This window comes from Chrysemys picta, chromosome 7 (genome assembly GCF_011386835.1).
Source record: "Chrysemys picta bellii isolate R12L10 chromosome 7, ASM1138683v2, whole genome shotgun sequence".
Taxonomy (NCBI): Eukaryota; Metazoa; Chordata; order Testudines; family Emydidae; genus Chrysemys; species Chrysemys picta.
The window spans coordinates 27,494,667-27,511,292 of NC_088797.1; the positions used below are offsets into that span (position 1 = coordinate 27,494,667).

Below are 16,626 nucleotides of genomic sequence, written 5' to 3' on the forward strand. Positions count from 1 at the left end.
TGTGGGTGATAACATTGATGCTAATTCTTGATATTGTCAGGAAGAAGATATTTACATTCACTATGGAGAGAACCCACTGAGAGGAATTAATTGACATGCAAACATGGAATCCTACGTAATGATGGGTGTTTTGGTATACTATAAGTCACTTTTCAGAGTATGCCTTACTTCGGTTTTTATTAATTTCAAACTTTAGGACTGCCCTATTCCGGATATAAATTACTTTCACCTTAATCGGAATATAGCTGGCAGCAATTCCTTCTGTTTAAGAAGCTGACAAAAAGCAATGCAAAGAAACAAGAACTGAAGCACTACAAGTCACTTCAATCTGTAAAGTTCAGATTTTGGCTTATGAGTGTCACACTTAATGGATGCAATGGAAATGTTTACACCAAGAAAAATTAAGTATTACAGTGGCTGAGTATTAATGAAAGTATTTTTAAAAACTCTGAGGCAGAGAACAATTTCTTTGATGTAAGGTGGTGTTGATGAGGTTGTTAGTGTTTGTGCAAGGAGTGAAACAAATGCATCAGTAATGAGTTAGCATTAGAACGTAAGCCAGGAGACTCCCACAAACCTTTTGTCATGCCGCAGTGACCTTAGTAATATTATAGTGGATGTCTTCAACCAAGCAGACTGCTGTCCCAAAACGTTAGCGTTTAACAAAACATTCCCCAAGCCCATGAAAGCTTATGCCCAAATACATTTGTTAGTCTCTAAGGTGCCACAAGGATTCCTAGTTTTTTTTTTGCTGATACAGACTAACACGGCTACCACTGAAACCTGTGTTACGAGTATCATTCTGTTGAACAGAGCATGAGCAACAAGTCAAAAAGACATGGTCAAGGAATTAGTCAGAAGTTACAGACCTCTTTTTCTTATTGATCTCTTCATAATAATCTCTTGGAAACTAGAACCTAAATATATTCCATTACCAACATGTTTTCTGTCCCTTGCAAGTCGCCAAGATGTCAATTTTTTCCTAGACACAGTTTTCCACAAGAGCTGGGGTCTGCGGCCTAGTGTTTTCTCTCCACAGAAGGGCTCTGTGTTTGCTCTGGTGAGCTTTACTTTTTTTCAGTTTGATTACTGAAGTCTTATAAGGTTTGGGGTTGGATAGCTATGCAGCAGCAAAATGCTTAATCAAACCTCCGGAGACCACCACACCCTGACGCCTCACGATCTTCTCCCTCCACACAATGCCACCAAGCCCAAAAGATTCCCACTATATCTGCAACAGTCTCTCTGGGATGAAGACAAAAGTGACCGGATACTTTCATAAAGCAGACGGTATCCAGTATGCCTGTTTCCCCCACTGTCGCATCTTTAGAAGAAGACAGCAGACCCAGCCTCCCTTCATTCGAGTCTGAGTTTTCTCCCTCTTCCTGTCCCCATGGAGTAGAGAATAGGGATTTTATATTCTCAAGGACCTGGGATCAGTGGGTCACCCTCATTCCCCCTCAGGGCAACATTAAGATAGACAGGTTGGGTGTCTGTTTCTTGTGTAACATTCATGTATTTGGTATAGAAAATATGTCTTAAGAGAGATTGTCCCCATAAAATAGCTTGTAGCGTGGGGAAGTGTGCACCAAATTGCATAAGATTTGGCAGCTATGTGGGTGATAATATTGATGCTAATTCTTGATATTGTCAGGAAGAAGATATGAACAAAGTTCTGGATGTACTGCCTGTAGCGTAAGGGGTCTGATGTGTTCCCCTGGTTCTACTCCACTCTAGATTCTCACTGACCAGGAGAGCCCAGAGTAACAGCTGAGCCAGCAAGAGCAGGAAAGAAATTGTTGGCCAGCTAGCTAGTTACCCATATTAGCAGGATATCACTGATTTAAAAAAAAAAAAAAAATAGCCGGGCCAACTACCAAGTACATGGACCGAGACTGTCAGCACTCAGAGCTAACTTTAAAAGTCTCATGACAGTCCCAGCCAAAATGATTTTTAGGTATGGCTATGCATCTATTAAAATACAGGCAATGCATCTATTAAAATTGTAGGTGCACTATGTTAACTGTTCAAGTTTATCTGACTGTCCTTTAAGTTCTACTTGCTGATCAGAGATTCACCGAGCACACAAGGTGTAGGTCAATGGAACAGGAAGGAGAGTAGCAAGGGAAGTGATCTGCCTGCACAATTGTGGACACAGACAGCATCACTTTCTCTGATGTCTCTTCATAAGAAGAATTTTGAGGGTTCAAAGGAGTGAGCAGCATAGCAGGATTATTTTCATCACACACAAAAATTCAGCAAGGCCTGCACAGAATTAGAGGATCTGTGGGGTACTTCCAGGTCCTCATTGAACATGAAAGCAGATTTCCTTACCCTGTTCAGAAATACCTCCGAGAAAAGCCAACTGCTGTATGATTACCCGAATCTAACTAACAGATTGCTCATGGAGATTTGCACACTTTGACCAGAGTTTTCAAAAGCGGTAACTGATTTTCAGTGCCACTTGGTTTTGGATGCCCAACTTAAGGTGTTTTGGGCCTCACAGTCAGAGATGCTAAGCACATGCAGTTCTCATTAACTTCAGCAGGAGCCATGAATGTTCAGCCCATGAGGTCTAAAGTTGAGCACCTACCAATTGGAACACACATGGAAAAAAAGCATTTTTGAAAGTTTTGAAATTAGGAAACTGTCAAGATATTTGTAGGATATTACTGTGTACACCAGGGATCTGATAAGCTTATTAAAAAGGAACTTTAACCCCTGCATATTGCCACTTACATGGAGTTGTTTTCAGCTAAATTGAAAGGCATAGCCATTACATTCATGGTCTCAAATCTTAGATAACATTTTCAAGTTCGGTATCCTGCTAACTGAAAATGCCCAACAGTTTATTTTTAAACTAGAAAAGCAATGTCATTCAAACAGGAACTACTTCTACACAGAGATTTCACCTCAGTACAGACAACAGTTTCTTGAAGTTTATGGATATTGGGTCAAAGAAAGAGCTGAAGGACTGAACTTTACAATTTGTCGTATAGTAAACTGAAGGTCATGACAAGCTGAAATTTCCTTTAACACATACAATAGGAAATAAATGTCACAAGTATAGCTCAGACTGCAATCCAAAAATCTATGAAATCCATCTGGAAGGCACACACAAGAAATTGCATTTGAGGGCTTGTCTACATTAGGGTTGCCAATTTTCTACTTGCGCAAAACCCAACACCCTTGCCCCGCCCCCTGTCCCTCCTCTGAGGACCTGTCCCTTCTATGAGGCCCCGCCCCTTGCTCACTCCATCCCCCACTCCATCTGTCGCTTGCTCTCCCCACCTTCACTCACTCATTTTCACCAGGCTGGCTCAGGGGGTTGGTGTGTGAGAGGGGGTAAGGGCTCCGGCTGGAAGTGCAGACTCTGGGGATGAGGGATTTAGGGTGTAGGAGGGTGCTTCGGCCTGGGACCAAGGAGTTTGGAGGGCAGGAGGGGGATCAGGACTGGGGCAAGGGGTTGGGGTGTGGGAGGGAGGTCAGGGGTGCAGACTCCAGGTGGTGCTTACCTCAGGCAGCTCCCACAAGCAGCAGCATGTCCCCCATCCAGCTCTGTGTGCGTCCCCGTCCACAGGCACCACCCCCGCAGCTCCCATTGGCTGCAGTTCCCGGCCAGTGGGAGCTGCAGAGCCGGTGGCTGAGGCGGGGGCAGCGTGCAAACCCATGTGTGGTCTTCTGTCAGGGTCTCTGCAGAGCTCATGAGTTTCACAGTCAGTGCCTCGTTTAGAAGTATTACAGGGTTGCCCGATCTCTAGGCATGCCCTGACCTTGTGGAGCTCATGCTGCTTGCAGATAATTATTTTGCAGGTATATATATATATATATATATATATATATATATATATATATATATATATATATATATATATATATACACACACACACACATACATATATATACATATACATATATACATACATACACACACACACACACCCCCCTCACAAAATCTAGGAGATTACATAAAGTATTCTATTATAAATGTTTGCTGTAATTCATTTCTATATTTTGAATTGTCTTTGTAAACTGACTCAGCAGAAAACAGTTGCTGACAGCAAGCTCTCTTGCTCGAGAGATAGCATAAGCAGAAAAAGAAAACCAAGTCCCTGCCTTAGGATCCAGCTCAGTCCTGTGACCTTGGATGTGAAGCCCAGCCCTGTGTCTTGGGGTATGGCTACACTGCGGAGGTCTGACTGCAGCAGGGGCTGGCGTAGCCGCTCTAGTCTTAATCTAGATAGCATGGCTAAAAATAGCAGTGAAGGCATGGAGGCATGGGTTTCAGCATGGGCTAACAACACAGGTATGTCCTTAGGACCCCCAGCGGCTTCTACAGCTTGCCACTGATGCCAGTGTAACCACATTTGTCTTGCTATTTTTATCCATGCTAGCTAAAGTTAGTGCAAATATACCATGCTGCAATCATACCTCCTCCTGAAGCATAGACATCCCTATTGTCTGTTGGAAGGGGAGTACCTTTAACTGGACAAAGGAAAACTGGACTCTCAACCTGAATTTATATTTTAAAGGTTTTATTTTAAATAATTTTAGAACATAAATTGTGTAGTATGAGAACAAATTTTGCTCACATGCAGACATTTTACCTTTTCATATTACTATATGCTGCTGCATCTACTGCTAAACTGGTAAATGAAAGTAAAAGATTCACAGGTCTGTCTTCCTGGGAGACATAAATTGATTAGGAAGGTTTGAATATCATCTTTATTCTCAGAAGTAGGTTGTAGTGTTAATTACATTATCTGTTTCATTAGTGAGCATGTGATTTTTAATTTAGTCAGGCCAGGAGGATAAATGTCTGTGGGCATATGGGCACACAGTCAGTTTGGACTAAGAATATCACTGAAGTACAATACTCTTAGCTATGTTCTTAGTCCAAACAGGTGTATTATCGGACTAGATTTTCCTCCCTGCCAGAGAAAATGGCATACACTGACCACTGCTTAGAATCATAGGGTTAGAAGGAATCGCAAGGATCATCTAGTCTAACCCCCTGCCAAGATGCAGAATTTGTTGTGTCTAAACCATCCAAGACAGATGGCTATCCAGCGTCTTTTTGTAGACATCCATCAAAGGAGCTTCCACCAGGGCCGGCTCCAGGGTCTTGGCCACCCCAAGCAGCCAAACAAAAACAAAACAAAAAAGCCATGATCGGGATCGCGATCTGCAGCGGCAATTCGGCAGGAGGTCCTTCGCTCCAAGCAGGAGTGAGGGACCGTCCGCCGAATTGCCACCGAACAGCTGGACGTGCCGCCCTCTCAGAAGTGGCCGCCCCAAGCACCTGCTTGGTAAGCTGGTGCCTGGAGCAGGCCCTGGCTTCCACAACCTCCCTAGGCATTCTGTTCCATTGTCCTACTGTTCTTACAGTTAGAAAGTTTTTCCTGAAATTTCAATCTAAATCTGCTATGCTGTAGTTTGAATCCATTCCCTCTTGTCCTGCCCTCTGTGGCAAGAGAGAACAATTTTTCCTCCATCTTTTTTATGGCAGTCTTTCAAGTATTTGAAGACCACTATCATGTCCTCCCTTAATCTCCTCTTTTCCAAACTAAACATACGCAGTTCTTTCAGCCTTTGCCCATATGGCTTGCATCCCATCCCTTTTGATCATCTTTGTTGTTCGCCTTTGGACCCTTTCCAGTTTCTCTACATCAGTGACCAAAATTGGAGACACTACTCCATCAAAGGCCTAACCAGCACGGAGTAGAGCGGTACTATCACCTCCTGTGACTTGCATGATTTGGTTAATACAACCTAAAATTGCATTGGGTTTTTTTGCAACAGCATCTCATTGCTGACTGATGTTGAGGTTGTGATCCACCACTACTCCCAGATCCTTCTCAGCAGTGCTGCTGTCAAGCCAGTTATCCACCATTTTGTATTTGTGCATCTGGTTTTTCTTCACTAAGTGTAGCACCTTACATTTGTCTTTGTTGAATATCATTTTGTCGTCTATATCCCTGGTCTCCAATTTATCAAGATCCCGCTGAATTTTAGCTCTGTCCTCCAAAGTGCTGGAAACCGCCCCAGCTTTGTGTCATCTGCAAATTTGACCCAGGTCATTAATAAAGATGCTAAACACCACCAGACCAAGAACATATCCCTGTGAAACCCTACTTGAGACCTTCTTCCAATCTGACATCATTCCATTAATAGATACTCTTTGTTTGCAGTTGCTTACTCTTACAGATAGAGTTCCATCAACTGAGGGCCCATATGCCCAGACATTTATCTTAAAAAAAGTTTATTCTGGGTCACCAGAGGTCAACAAAATGATTTAGCATAAACATGAGACCTTGAAGCTAACCACAGCATTCGCAGGAGAGAGGTAGCCTAAGCCTATTAGACATAACTAACCATTTGCAGAGAAAAATAAACAAAACAAAAAAAACAAACACACATTTCATCTCTCCCTTTTCTTCCTCCTCTTGTTTCTCCTTTTCCCCTACCTCTTGTTCCACCCCTTACTATTTCTCCCTCTCTCACTCATTTTATTTCTGACAATGTGTATACACAGTTTAAGTAGTTTTACACAGATGTCACTGACAAGTCTGAAGGCAATGGGCTTGCAGAGGTGTAACTAAGGGCATAATTTGCAGAACCTCTATTTCCTAGTGATAATTAGAGTTGTGCAGACAAACTGATTTGTTGCCTTGCTGTTCCAAGAATTAAAAAAGAAAAAAAATTGTTCCACTCAAACAAAATTTTCAGCTAAACCATTTATTTTTAAAAAGTGTTTTGAATTAAAACAAAAAACATTGTTTGACCCCAAAACAAAATATTTTGGTTAGATTTCAAGCATTTTTTAAATGTTTAATTGTTTTCAAAGTAACAGAAGAATTTTTGAACCTTCTCCCATCAAAAATCAAAACATTGTTTGAAGAGCATTGAAACAAAATGTTTCAATTTTATTTGTTTATGTTTAAAAAAAAACTAATTTGGCAAAACTGACAAACGTGCAAAATGTTTTGGTATCACTGAATCTGCATGTTTCACTGAAACAAATTTGCCCGGCTCTGGTGATGGTACGTTGTCAGGGGAAGAACCCAGCTTGGCTGTAGAGCACAGGAAGTGTTAGTAGGGCCAGCAAGATTTATTTATTTTTTTTTAAATACACATTTACAAATGGAAGCACATTCGATATGGAATCAGTTAGTAACTCTGGAGGCCGACAATCTCATTATTACCAAGTCGCTGTCTAAGAGAAAACTATATTGTAATGTTAAGTTTCTGTTCTGACAGTAGATAATGATTGAGCCTATTTAGAGAGTTACATTGTCACGGGTACCATCTGCAGAGACAGGAAGAGTTTATGGGAGGAAACAGAGGTTTGTAATCCCATCCTGTCCCTTTTCATTCTGGGTTTTCAGATGACATGAGGAATCCAGGTGGAAAGATATGCTTTCCATCTCTGACTATGTGGCAGAGAGGAAAACGTAATTGATTAGTCTTATTAAGGAAACTGCTTTTGCCAAAAGCATTTAGTTACCCAGTTTACCCATAAAATGAATTATATGCTGTGCAGCTGTAGGAAAAGTACAACTTTCTGTGCAAGGCAGATATTTTATTTTTATTTTAAAAGAAGTAGCTTCAGTTACATGAAAATATCCAACTGATCGCAATTGAGGAGTGCAATGTTAGCTTAATTAGAAAATTAACGAGAAAGGGGTATTATGATCGAAGAAATCCAGATCTAAAGGATTTACTTTAAATGTTATATAATCTCTAATATCACTTCTTGTGCCTGTGGAAATATTAAGTGAGAAGAGGTGATTCAAAGCCATCAAGATGAAAAACATTAGAGAAAGATAGGCAGAAATATAGCATTAAGTGAAAGGTTCAAGAGAAACACATCTTCCTGGTGTCTCTTTAGTTCATGCTTCTAACAGATAAATGATTGGCACATAAGCACTTCTGCAATTAGTATTACTTGGGAGGACACACATGCTTGAATAGTCTTGATGCCCATCATTGGCTACACCATGTTGGCAGTTATAGCAATATGTTGCACCATATCAATGATCCTGTATACTACAGTTATTGTTAGCTAACAAAGTTGTCTATAGTTGACAGTCAACAACTATTCCCTAGTAAATTCAGCCACAGTTGATCTTGGAGTAGATTTGACTGTAGAAACAAGTGAAGTTGAGTATTTTAACCTGGGTAGAGCTGCTTTTTCATTGAAGGCTTTGCAGTGGCATTTTGGTGGGAGAGGGCAAGTACTACATATCCAAGTGAATTTGTTGCATATAATGAAAAGCAGAGCTATTGCTTATATCTGGCATTTGGTCCTAAATTCAGTCTTGCATTTATGTGGGTTAACTTTTCCATATCACAGCAACTTGATGTATGTTCACACTTTAGAATACAAACTATTTCTAAATCTTACATTTTTATCAAAATAAATCTATATTAGTATGTTTAATAGTTAGAGTAGTGAAATTGGAAGCTAGGTCTGTTTCGGACTCTGCCATTGATACTTAGTGTAACTCCAGTAGGCAAGTTTTAGTCTCTTAGCCTATCAAATGGGTATGATCCAGGAATGCTTCAGGCCATGTGCTCCTGCACAGATTTAGCAATACACAGGTCAAGCCATCCCTCCTCTACCCCACTTAAATAACTAGCGCCAAGCAGGGTAACTGTTTGCCAGTTTCACTCTTCCCTTTTAAAAATGGGATGAAACTCTCCAGTAGATTCACTCTTTTCTTCACTGACTGCAGAAGAGAACTGACCTAGGCTCTATCATCTTTGGCAGTTTGGAAACTGTAAGCAGTAAGGCTGACCCCGAATGCAATACTTACCTATTAGCTCATAAATCACATTAGAACATTCCAGTGCAAGATGCTATAGACAGCCCTTGTGAAGTGTATTTTGGAAGTCTGTATGACCATATAGTTGACAGCATTGCTCTTCAAACAGAAGAGTATCATTGTCATATTTCATGTTTGACATTTAAGAAGAGGGAGGCCAGATACCCAGTAAGGCAATCTTGTTAAAATTTTAAAAACCTATGGATTGTAGCAGCAAACTTTAGACACCTGTATCTGATTTTTATTATTGCAACATATGGTCTGAATCAAAGATGGATTTCTCTAAGATACTCATGTTCTGTAGCTTAATTGCTCTCTTTGGGCCTGATCCAACACCTATTGAAGTCAATGGAAAGACACCCATGGATTTCAATAGGGGTTGGATCTGGCCCTCCACACCATGTTGTGTCTCAAAGTGAAAGCAGCAAACCAGCATGTAGCTGTTCAGTGCTGAGACCATATAGCTTTGAATAATGTTAGCGGTCTTATGCCTGATGCAAGAATAAGCCTGTTAAGAGAAAAGGTTCTAGAATATTGTATTTATGAGAAACATAGCAACTTCTATTGCTTTTTTCTTCTTCAAATTCATATTTCATCTGCTCTCTCCTGATAATTTTCCAAAGTGGTAAGGAAATGTATCCAAGAATATATTTAACCTTAGAACCTTGGCAAATTTACAGTCTATATTGTCCATATTATATTCAGGTTAACAAGAAATATTCACACACTAAATCAACCACTCTACTTTTCTAACACAGTCACTAATAATTGGGCCTACCAATTTGACTTAATTGTAAGCTCAGTTGTAAGACGTGGGGGTAAATTCATAAGATGTCACAGGAACCAATAACCACAAATGCTGATGGGGTAAGGTATAAAAAGGGAGACAAAGATTGAATTATTCCAAACTAAAAGACTTATCTATCTATGTAATTAATTCAAGGACAGTGTTAAGATCATCTGTGGTAAACAAGAACAGTGAGAGACCAAATAAAAATAAAATAAATAAATAAAATCAATGAACCAAAACATCTGTCATATTAGGTGTGAGTGGTTGACAAAATAACAAGGAGAGGAACTATTCTGCCCATTACTCCCCTTTTGGGGTCCCGATGGGAAGAGCTTATGAGAAAAAAAATTGGAAACTGGAGCAAACCCCCACGATCTCCTTCATCCCCAGACCTCTTTTATCAGATCCTGGAAAAAAGTGTCCTGACCAGGCCAGAAAGAGGGAGACAGATGACATCACCACTTCCACTAAGTCAGCTAAATCCAAAACACCACCCCTTTTGGTCCTCTTCACCCTGCCTCCCATTTGATGAGGGAGACAGCTAAAAACAATGTCCTAAATACAGGAGCGGCGCCAGCTAGGGTGGCAGAAGGTCCCGCCCCGAAATGCCGCCCCCCACAGAGGCAGCGGAAGGTCCTGCCGCCGAAATACCGCCACGGTCGCCACCCCCCCAAATTGTAGCACCCTAGGTGACCTAGGCGGTCGCCTAATGGGTTGCGCCGGCCCTGCCTAAATAGCCCAATCCTGTTATGAGTTTGCCAAGTCTCAGAGTGGCTGATGAGGCTGTGTGCTGGGCCTTTGTTTTTTTAGCAGTGAGGTTGCAAGTGAGAATAAACACCGGAGACAGAAGCTGCATTTTCTCTCTTTGCTGTCCTTTTTTCTCCCACTTTCGTGGGAGTTAGTATTGTTTCGCCTTATAGGAAGCAGGATTGGACTTCAACAGCAGCAGCAACTCCCTTTGATTTCAATGACATTAGTGCAATCTTCCAAAGTGCCAAGGTGCCTATCTGCATGCTAATTCCCTTTAAATGTCTGATCTTGGAATCTACGTGGTGTAACTTGATCTGACTAAGATAAGTGACTTAAGCAAAACACAAGCCTTCAAAAAAAAAAAAATAGTGCATCAGCAGACATTCTGGAACCATCTTGACCTTTGCAATCTATCTCAACTTTTACTACATCTCCAAGACAAGAGGATTTGAGGTCCTTGAGAAGTATTATATTCATGGAATCCAGTGATCTACAACAATGCTGGATGTACCGAAGTCTGTTTCCTCACTGGAGAATAAAATGGAATTAATCACCTTACAGAATGCAGAACTGAATGTGAGTCTCTCAAAGATAAGTCAAAATCTATTGAAACAAAGCAGTTTACTCAATGTGTTCAGCATTAGCTGTTATTTGAGAGAAGGGAATTGAAGTACTTCAAGAATTCTACCCGGGGGGGGGGGGGGGGGGAAATACCTTCAGTTTTTGTGGATAATCAGTAGTAAGAAGTGGGTACTGAGTTTAACCTTAAAACAGATTTTCAGAAAGGTCCACTAGATTGGTATCCCAGAACTGTGTGCTTTCATTAATGCATGGAGAGCCTACATTTACACACCCTAATCTAATGATTGGATTTAGATGTACAAACTTGGATTGTACCTAACCTCTGAAATTGGGCACTTTTGAAAATCTGACAGATTTGTTATTTCCTAGAGCTCAGCAAAAAGGAAGATATTTTCATTTTAAGTGTTATAGGAGTAAAGTTTTGGGCAAGGAACCCCAAAATTCCACCTTCTTAGGGTGATCATATATCCTGTTTTGGCTAGGACAGTCCCCTTTTTAAGTGCTGTCCTGGACGTCCCAACTTTTTTTGGCAAAACTGGGTGTTTGTCCCGTTTGCTCTTGCCAACTTATGATCAACATATTCTGTGCTATGGAAAACTCATTTTGAAATACCTCAGTGTCCCTGCTGTGTGGTTCCACCCTACCCCCAATGAAGATAGAGCACAGTGGAAGCCAACGGCAATACAACATAGAGATCCATCCTACCAGTGCAAAGCCTTGAACCCTTGATGCTACAGACTGATACCAGAGATCTGTAGGATTGGGAATTTGCTTTCCCATGATTCTCCACTTTATATAAGAACTAGAGACCTCCATAAGAGGAGTATAGTTAATATTTATAAAAAGCTAATTAGTGTTTTCTCCCAGAACTTCTGTGGAGCAAATAGGTAAGCATTATTCAATTACTATGCCCATTTTACAGATAGGGGAATGAAGACAGAATTAAATGACTTGCCCCAATGCCACAGAGACTCGGTGGTAGAGCTGGGATTGAAAGCCAAGTCCCTATGTAGTCTTTTAGGATTAAATTTAGCCCTATGCAGAGAGCCAGAAAAAGGTCTGTGCACCACTTACTTTATTTTGACAGCTCAGACAGGATTAACGTGCTGTATAGGCCTTGTTCTGAGCCTTTGCACAAGGTTGAATTTCACTTCTAGTATGTTAGATGAGATGTAATAGTTAGCAAAAAGTCTGTGTGCAGAAGAGAATTAATGCTCTCAGGGCAATAAGAAATTAAAACATTCCTTCTACTGAGTACATATATACATATCATCTTTATGAAAGTTTCTTCTCAGAAACAGTTTGGCAGACACCCAAACCCTGCATGAGGGTAGGATTTTTGCAGAAAGCTAGAATGGAGAAAGGTAACTATTTGCAGGTTGCTTACTGTATTTAATACTGTACAAAACAGTATAGTAGATGGTTATGTGTTCTGGTTTAGAAGTTGAAATTTTTATTTTATTAACTTGTTTGAGGATTTTTATTATTCGGGGTTTTTTAAACTATGAAAATGTGATTCTGTGACAGAAATACTGTTGCAGATATTACAACTTTGTGCATTGCAGTGATAGCTGTGGATCATGTAACAACAGTGTCCAAGCCCAAGGGAACACTTACTTTCACCACAAAGGTGGCTCAAGTAGGACCGGTGATGTCCCAGATGTTTGAACTACACCTCCACTTTAAAACTAGAAAGCCTTAAGTCCTCCTAGGCTGCAGACTGGTACAACAGTGACCCAGTTAATGTTTCCTACATGCTCTTTTAATTGGAATTCCAAAGCAGAAGGAAAAGTATCTTGATTTCCTGTGGCTATATGGTGTGGACTTTATGCTGCGTAACAACATTCCATTTCTCTTAACATACTGGATTCGTAAGAGTTCGCTTTAAAATAGTTTAGTATCTCAAAGAGGAAAAAAGCTAGATTCGAAGCAGCTCTAAACTAGTATTGCTTCATTAAGTTCAGTGGAGTTATGCTGATTTATGCCAGCTGAGAATTTGGTCCTGTATTTTTAATTCACAAGTTTTCATTTAGTATAATGGATCTACCTTTATGCAAGTATTGCTATAGCATGCTCACCACCTTGGTATCTGAGCACATAGAGACCTAATTACAGCTGGGAAAAACTGGAGAATATTTTTTCCTAAAAATATTACACCAATCACCTTCTGGCAAGATTTTACATCCCCCAAACTTTTGGGGCCTGAACGGTTTGCACTGAAGCATACAAGCCTGCAGTTAAATCATGAGATAATAATCTGCCCTGAGAAAGAAGCAGGCAGAGTATTTTGGGGCTGTACCTGTAACAGACAAAGATAGTCAGAATCACCCTCCCAGTAACCCCAGTGCTCCAGGGATAGTGTTAGTCATGCCAAGTCTATACCTGAAACAGCAGCACACACAGCATGTAGCAAACCTATCCTAGGGGGCAGAGACAAGGCTCTCCTTATCCCCACTGCATTCTGCCCCTTCCGACCCACCTGAATTAGAGAAGGAAATTAACAGCATTGCTATTTGCTTTTATTCTCATGCTGCTGCTCACAGTTAGAGCAGGGTGGATAATTGATTTTTTTATTTATTCTCTTGCCTTTCACAAAAATGCCTGTGAACAACTAATCATTTTGAATCAAACAACTCAAAAATTGGAATAAATAAAATAAAATAAAATAAATCAAATTGAAAATGTTTCATTTGGCCCCAAATGGATTTTTTATTCATTTTAAAGGCCTAGATTCACAAAATGTCAGGGGGTGGAGGAGATGTAGCCTTCCCTCTAACTTTTATCTCAGTGGTAAGGGTACTCATGTGAGACGTAGAGAATGAATTTAAATAAAGGTCTCCCATTTCTCAGAAGCATGCTGAAACTACTGGGCTATGAGATAGTCTGGTGTAGATCTCTCTCAATTTCTGCTAATGAAACTATTCCATCTTTTGTAAATTAAATAGTCATTGGAGCAGGGACATGATGTGGAAGACTCAAGTTCATAAGTGAGTACCCTAACCACTAGGGTAGAGTGTCATTCATAGTGGCACCTCAGTCACTCATAATGACTATTTACTATTCTCGCCTCATCATAGTGCTTCTTCAATGAATAACCATTAGGCCAGAGTGAGATTTGCTCAATAGCCTGGTGGTGAGGTTATTCATCCAGGATGAATTCTCCCCTCCCAAGCTTGTGGCGCCAAACAGCTGATTGGCGCTGCAAGCCTGGGAAGTGGGAGAAGTGGAGCAGGGACGACGTGCTCGGGGAGGGGGCGTAGCAGAGATGAGCTGGGGAGGGGAGCCCTGCAGCAGCTCCCCTCCCCCCGCCCTGAGGCACCCCCGTAGCAGCTCCCCACCCCCCTGGCCCGGGGAGCCGTGCGGCAGCTCCTCACCCCAGCTCACCTCTGCTCCGCCTCCTCCCCGAGCACACCGCCCCCGCTCCAATTCTCCTCCCCTCCCAGGCTTGCCATGCTTGCTGATTGGTGCTGCAAGCCTGGGAGGCGGGAGAAGTGGAGCGGCGACCGCAAATTGGGGGCACTGCTTTTTGGCGCCCCCAAATCTTGGCACCCTAGGCAACTGCCCAGTTTGTCTTAATGGTAGCACCGGCCCTGCACACCTGAACGCATGCATGCAATTTCTTGTGCAAAAGTGTGCATGTACAGTTTGCATGAACAGATATGCCATCTGTGCATACAGTTACAACTGCACATACAAGTTACATTTTTCCCCTGCACAATTATGTTACAGATTATCATGCAAATAGTATTATGATTTCAAATTCTTACATAACAAAGTTGATTATAATCAGAATTATACCTCTTCAAAAAAATAAGTCAGATGCAACAGTTGTGTCTCAGCTACATTAACTAATTTGATTAAAATAATTACTTTTCCAGAGACTGTACCAACTTATTCATGAGTTTTTAATAAACTCATCAGAATTAGCCAATTGTCTCATCACTATTTTGCTCACCAAAAGTGAAATAAAAACCAATGCATCAAGTCAATTGTAACAGATATCCTGTATGCTATTTTTGAACTAGGTTGCTAAGCTAGGAGTAGCTAAAGGATGTTCAACAACTAGAGCTGAAGCCCAGATGTCACAGATGGTCCTAGTAATGATTATGGCTTTTTTGCACTGCTGGCTTCCTCTTGCAGCCTTTGCAATGGCAGCAGTGGCTAATCCTCAAGTTTACATTAATCCTGTTATAGCTATCCCTAGGTACATGAGAAAACCCAGCACTGTCTATAACCGAGTTAGCTACATTTTAATAAGGAAACAGCTGAGTTTCGAATTAATTATGTAGTATTGGGGATAGAGATTTAAGAAGAATTTGCTATTGTTCCTTAGTGGAGTGTTTGTAATATTGAAAGACTAAACTTAAATTATAAATATTTATTTCTATTTGACAGAGGAATGACATTTCACCCAACCTGCAGAGGCTCCACGAGCCTCCAGGGCATCACAACTGAAGGGACAGTTCCACATTGGGCAGGGTGAGGCTCACAAGCTTAAACCATTTATGGAAGCATACAGGACAGCAATCCAACTGCAGCCAGATTTAATAACAAAAATAAGAATAAGCTTAGTCAAAATGAGAAAATAGAAGATATTGTTGCAATTTAAAGCAACCCTTACATTTTATTCTTCCATACATATCTCAGAGCAGGCATTCCCAGACCTTTCTCCTACTGAAATCAAACCTCTTGCCCTACTATGGCCTTATATACCTGTCCAAGCTATCCCAGAATGCACTGCTCACACTGATCTAAAGCCCACTGAAGTCAACGTAAGTCCTTTCATTGACTATGTTCTGCATTGCACTCAATTCAGGCAGCAAAACAAAGATAAATGACAAAATGTAGCACACTGTTGCAATACCCCTGCTTCTAGCTGCTCCTCTCATGCACCAGATTCAGATTTACTCAGCTGTCTACACCTGGCCCCTACCCAGGACTTACAGAAGACTTATAGAAGCTACTGTGTTTCCCCCACCAAGCAGTTCTACAGCTCCTTGGTATGAAGTAGATGTTTTTTTGTCCCCCCCTCCCTCCAATTACACACAACCAGCTTATCTCCTATATAGAAAAGCCTGGTCCACACAAAACACTTTGTGGCCCTTTAATAGATAGCTGCATACACAATCTTCCTAATAAGGCCCATAGTGAACACATTCACTCCAAGAGGGAGATACTTTGCCAACCTTTTAAAAGACACATCCATTTAGATACTAATCATTATAGAAAGTATTTCAACTGGTGAGAGCACTTCAACAGTCATTTTGCCACCTATTCTCCTTTGGTATGTTTACAGTCTTTAGGTACTGATACCTGCTTAATTATCACTATATTTAATAGCCAGAACCTAAGCAGATGTACACGTTAGACTAATCCATTTAATGATACTTCAACTATCCTTTCCAATCACATTGTCATCGACAACTGGTGCACAGTTCTGATTTGTTGGCAGCGCATTAGGGCACAAGAGAAACATCCACATCACATCCTTCAACTGTTCTTTACAGTTACAGTTCCTATGGATTCTAACTATTCCTTTTAATTTCTACAAATGTTGGCTTTTCTTAAAAAGAAAAGTAATTTTTAGCATCAAATAAAATATTATAAAGCACAGCTATTCACATGCATAAGTTAACATTGGAGACCACTTTTTTCAAATGTTGCCTCTTGTTTTT

At 40.9% G+C, this 16,626-nt stretch overlaps 1 long non-coding RNA gene and 1 pseudogene across 1 annotated transcript in view; one reads left to right on the forward strand and one right to left on the reverse strand.

Moving 5' to 3' along the window:
* Positions 1 to 16,626, reverse strand: part of LOC135972568 (uncharacterized) — a 45,259-nt gene that overhangs the window by 15,509 nt on the left and 13,124 nt on the right. The window lies entirely within an intron of this gene.
* Positions 4,247 to 15,456, forward strand: LOC112058791 (parapinopsin-like; annotated as a pseudogene).